This window comes from Myotis davidii, unplaced genomic scaffold (genome assembly GCF_000327345.1).
Source record: "Myotis davidii unplaced genomic scaffold, ASM32734v1 scaffold415, whole genome shotgun sequence".
NCBI classification, from domain to species: domain Eukaryota; kingdom Metazoa; phylum Chordata; class Mammalia; order Chiroptera; family Vespertilionidae; genus Myotis; species Myotis davidii.
The window spans coordinates 5006273-5011638 of record NW_006287951.1 but is presented as its reverse complement, the minus strand read 5'-3'; positions in this window follow the sequence as shown (position 1 = coordinate 5011638).

Here is a 5366-nt window from a genome sequence, read left to right as displayed (position 1 = left end):
GAATAGAAAACCCTGGGTGGACCAGGTGCTGCCCCGGGCAGTATATGACTCACCGAGACACGTGGACAAATGTCTTGTCATAGATAAGCATCACCTAATAGCTGCCTCCTACACCCCATCTATCCACTCTACTGTAGACTCTTGGTTGGGCATTCGAGGGCCTCCCGGCCCAGCGTGGACCTGAGCTTGTGTCTGAGCCCTCAAAGTGGCCCCTAGAACCCTGCATCCCTGTTTCTAGCATCTATAAAGCTTAAACCTAGCCCCCAGCCCACCTGGCCGAGCTCAGGGACCCTCCTGTGACCACAACACCCTTATTAACTGATAAAAAGTTAATTTCCAAAATATGTAAAGAACTCATACAACTCAACACCAGGAAGATAAACAATCCAATTTAAAAATGGGCAAAGGACCTGAATAAACACTTCTCCAAAGAGGACACATGATTGATGGCTAATCCTATATAATATCCTATATAATAAAGATGTAATATGCAAATGGTCATTACACCATGACACGTAATGACCGGATCATGGATCAGCAGGAGGGTGGGGCAGCGAGCTACAAGTGGGTAGGGGAGAGCTGGCAGGGCAGCAAGCTATGAGTGGGGGAGGGACAGCAGCAAGCTACTGAGCAGGGATTAGTGTGCAGGGCTACTAGTGGACATATAAAAAAATGTGCAACATCACTAACCATCAGAGTGATGCAAATTAAAACTACAATAAGGGTCTAGCCATTTTGCTCAGTGGATAGAGCATTTGCCTGCAGATTGAAGGGTTGGGGTTCAATTCCAGTCAAGGGCATGTACCTCAGTTGCAGGCTCCTCCCCAGAGCAGACCCTGGTCGGGGCTCATGCAGGAGGCAACAGTGTGTTTCTCTCACATCAATATTTCTCTCTGTCTTTCCCTCTCTCTTCCTCTCTCTAAAAATCAATGGGAAAATATCCTTGGGTGAGGATTACAAAAATGAAAATAAAATAAATAAAACAACAATGAAGTATCACTTCACACCCGCCAGAATGGCTATGTCAATAAACCAGCAAACAAGTGCTGGTAAGGATGTGGAAAAAAGAGAACGCTAGTGTATTGTTGGTGGGAATGCAGACTGTGCAGCCGCTGTGGAAAACAGTATGGAGGTTCCTCAAAAACTTAAAAATGGAACTCCCATTTGACCCAGCAATCCCACTTCTAGGAATATATCCCAAGAATCCCAAAACGCCAATCAGAAAGAATATACGCACCATATGCTCATAGCAGCATTATTACAATAGCTGAGATCTGGAAACAGCCCAAGTGCTCATCAATAGATGAGTGGATAAAAATGCTGTGGTGCCTTTCACAATGGAATACTATGCAGCTGGTAAAAAAGAAAAAAAAGAAGGCTCTCTTACCCTTTGAAACAGCATGGATGGACCTGGAGACTATTATGCTAAGTGAAGTAAGCCAGTTAGAGAAAGACAAGTATCACATGATGTCACTTACATGTCAATCTAGTGAACAAAATAAAATGACAAAATAGGGCCAGAAGTATGGATGCATGGAACAGAAAAACAGATCTCAGTGGGGGTGGGGGGTGAGGAGGGAATAGGAAGAGATTACCCAAAAACATATATGCGTATGTGCATAACCCATGGACACAGACGATAGTATAGGGAAGGCCTGGGGTGGAGTGGGGATTGGGTGGAGGGAGGTAAAGGGGAGAAAATGGGAGACAACTGTAATACTGTCAACAATCAAGAAAAAATCTTAAAAATGGTGTATTCTGTCATTGTTGGGTATAATATTTTAGATCAAGAAGATTGATAGTATTGTTCCGAATTTCCACATCGTTACACATTTTTTGGTCTAGCTATTCTACAACTTACTAAGAACAGGGTTTGATTTGTCTGTCTTCTTTTAGTTCTGTCAAATATTGCTTCGTGTGTTTTAAAGCAGAAATTGGGTGCATACACATTTATAGCATGTTTCCCTACTATTTCACCATTTTATTATATAAAATGTCACTGCTGATCTCTGATGGTTCTCCTTGTCTTGACGTCTATTTTGCCAGATCTGAATATAATCACTCCAGCCTTTTGGTGCTTACTGTGCGTATGACAATATCTCTTTCCATCCTTTTATTTTCAACTCATCTGTGTTCTTATATTAAAGTGTCTCGTCTGCATAGAGTTGGGTATTTTTAAAAACTAGTCAGACCATTTCTGTCTTTAATTGTCATGTTTAATCCTCTTGTATTTAAGTGGCATCTTGGGGTTTAACTCTGCTGTCTGCTCTTTGTTCCATCTGCTGTTTCCTTTTCCTCCTTCTACCATTAAAAAAATCAAGCAAAGGGAGGACCAACAATTCTTCCAACATAATTGGGGGTTTTAACACTTCTTCCTCAGTATAGGTAGACATAAACATAAAATCAGCAAAGATTTAGAAAATCTGAATGACACCATCACACTGACTTAAATGACTCTTACAGGACTATTCCACAAATGGCCAACTCTACTTTTCAAGTGTGCATGGTGCCCCATATGCTAAGCCATTAAAGTAAAAGGATTGAAATTTTACAGAGTATATCCTCCAACCACAGTGATATTGAATTAGAGCTCAATAATAAGATAACTAGAAAAACCTGAAATATTTGGAAATTAAAACACTTCTATCTACTCCATGGGTCAAAGAAAAAAAAAAAACCCCATAAGAAAAAATGGAAAATATTTTTCTAATGATAAAATACAACACATCACATTTTGTGAGATGCAGCTAAAGCAATGCTAAAAGGAAAAGTCTAGCTTTAAAAGCTTATGTTAGAAAGAAGAAAAAGCTAAAGCCAATGATCGGTGTCTCTGATGGGGAAAATGAGACATTTTTAGGGGCTAGCGATCTGAATCTGTGCCACGAACCTAGTGCACATTCTTGTTAGCCTACAGTCTAAGAACACCAAACAACGGATTCAGGACCCACTCTAAAGCTCTTGAGAACCTTATCATGAGATCTTTAACGGAATCATACTTCCGAAGATCCTAATTCCAAATAAAGTCACACTCATAGGTTCTGGGGGTTAGGAATGGGGGTTATTTTGGGGGGGCCACTATTCGACTCACTACACTTCTCTCCATAGAATCATAAGAAGTGGGTTGAGGGTTTCTGAGAAACATACACGTTTATTTGTAATTAGAAAAAAAATCTACGTTCTGACAGCTTCCAGCATGAGCCTTGTTTACATGATGCTACCAGCTCCATTTTCAGAGGAAACACGTCCATCTTTCCTCTCTCACTGCATGTGTCGGGTGATCTGGATGGCAATGCTGAGTTCTATGAAGTTCCTCTCTGGGAGGTGACGGGCAGGGAAAGGAATGAACAGGTCACACTTCCTGTCAAACGTCTATCATCTACTTGAGATTGGGAGCTCTAAAAGAATGGGCTGGCACCTCTCGCTCCTCCAGGAACCATGCTGCCCCATCCCAAGCCTGGTCCCTCCCAGGGCCAGGGGCTCTCACCAACATTATGGGGGGAGAGGGGGAGGGCCTGGGCCAGCATCTCCTCCCCTTCACACGGTAACGTAACACATCAATGCCTCGGGGCCACCTCCCCTTGTCTCCGGGAGGAAAACTGTAAAGCTGTCGGAAACAAGATAGACCATGAAATCTGATCATCTGTGAAGTCCCCTGTCACAAGTTAGAGTTCTGTTTGCTAAGCAACTGTAATGAAAACATTACACATTTTCATCAAGATAAAAACTAAAACCGCAATAGCTTTGAGCACCTTCATATGGGAAAATACCCATCACAACCATGCCTGGTGGCATACCACACAACCCACTAACCGCACTATTGACACAACACTTGGCCCCTTAGAAATGATGAATTAGACCTACCGGACCTCTGGCGAGAGCGACTTGGTGATGCCTGTGGAGCAGGATCCTGCAGCCACAGACGAGGGGGGAGTGCAGGCCAGTGTGCCTCAAACCCCAATGCCGCAGAGTCGCCCGGAGGGCTTGTTAGCCACAGATGGCTGCCCCCGCCCCAGTTTCTGATTGGGCAGAATTTGCATTTTTTACAAGTTCCCAGGTGATGTGTAGCAGTGATCCTGGGACCTCACCTGGAGAACCACTGGCCCAAAGCAGGGCTTTGGAGTCTGTCTGTTAATAGGCTCCATCTGTGATTGAGGCGCGAACAGGCCAGGGGGCAGGGACTGGGGTCTCCGGAGGTGGTCCCAGGGTGGGACGGTGAATGTGTGTGGCGCCTGTCTGAAACTCCTTCCTGGGGCCCACGTCTCCTTGTATTGACCTGGGAAGCTTGAAGCAGATGGAGCCATCCAGCCCCAGAAGACAATTGAGATCAGCCGTGAGGGTGTGGAGTGTCCACAAGGAGCCAGCCTGGCCCGTGGGGAAGCTGAGACCCAGAGGGCTTCATCGCACGTTTCGGAGAAGGCCTGCCCCTCTGCGAACCACTGGCAGCCCATACTGTGAGCGTGCTGCGGTCCAGACCCTGAGTCCCCAGGGTGCACGTTTACCTGGGTACAAGCAGACCTGGAGGGCAGGAAGCCCCAGAGCAGCGGTTCTCAACCTGTGGGTCGCGACCCCTTTGGCGGTCGAACGACCCTTTCACAGGGGTCGCCTAAGACCATCCTGCATATCAGATATTTACATGACAATTCATCACAGTAGCAACATTACAGTTAGGAAGTAGCAACGAAAATAATTTTATGGTTGGGGCACAACATGAGGAACTGTATTTAAAGGGGCAGAAGGTTGAGAACCACTGGCCCAGAGGGTGGAGGTGGAGCTGGGGCAGGTAGCAGGAGGGTCCGGCCTTTGATCTCCCCGGGCCTCTGGGGGCGCAGGGCTTCCCTGGGAACCACACTGAGATTGGAAATGGACCCACTGGCTCTGCCGTGCTGCCACCTGGTGGACAAGAATGACACGAGTCGCACTTCCCAGGCGCACGCCCAGCCGGCTGCAGGGCGGGGAACCTCAAATGGGGATAATAATACCAGCTGCAGCTACTGCAGGAATAATGCTGAAATGGCAACTCCCGGGCATTGAGAACTTTCTGTGTGTCTGACAGGCAGTATTTCTAAGCTCTTTGAATGCATCAGCTCATTGAATCCTCACAACCAACACAGAGGTAAGTGCTCGCACGAGCCCTGTTTTTCAGGTGGGAGCTCTGGCAGAGTCCCCGCTGAGCCCCTCAGGCCTGTGAGACCTGGGGGAGTTACAGCGGGGCCTTGACTTACGAGTTTAATTCGTTCCGAGACCGAGCTCGTTAAGGAGCTCGTTAACTCAAATTACTCTGTCAACTCAATGCAAAAAATCAGCCGAGAGACAGCTGGTATCTCAAACAACTCGTTAGTCGGGACACTCGTAAGTCGGCCCCGCTG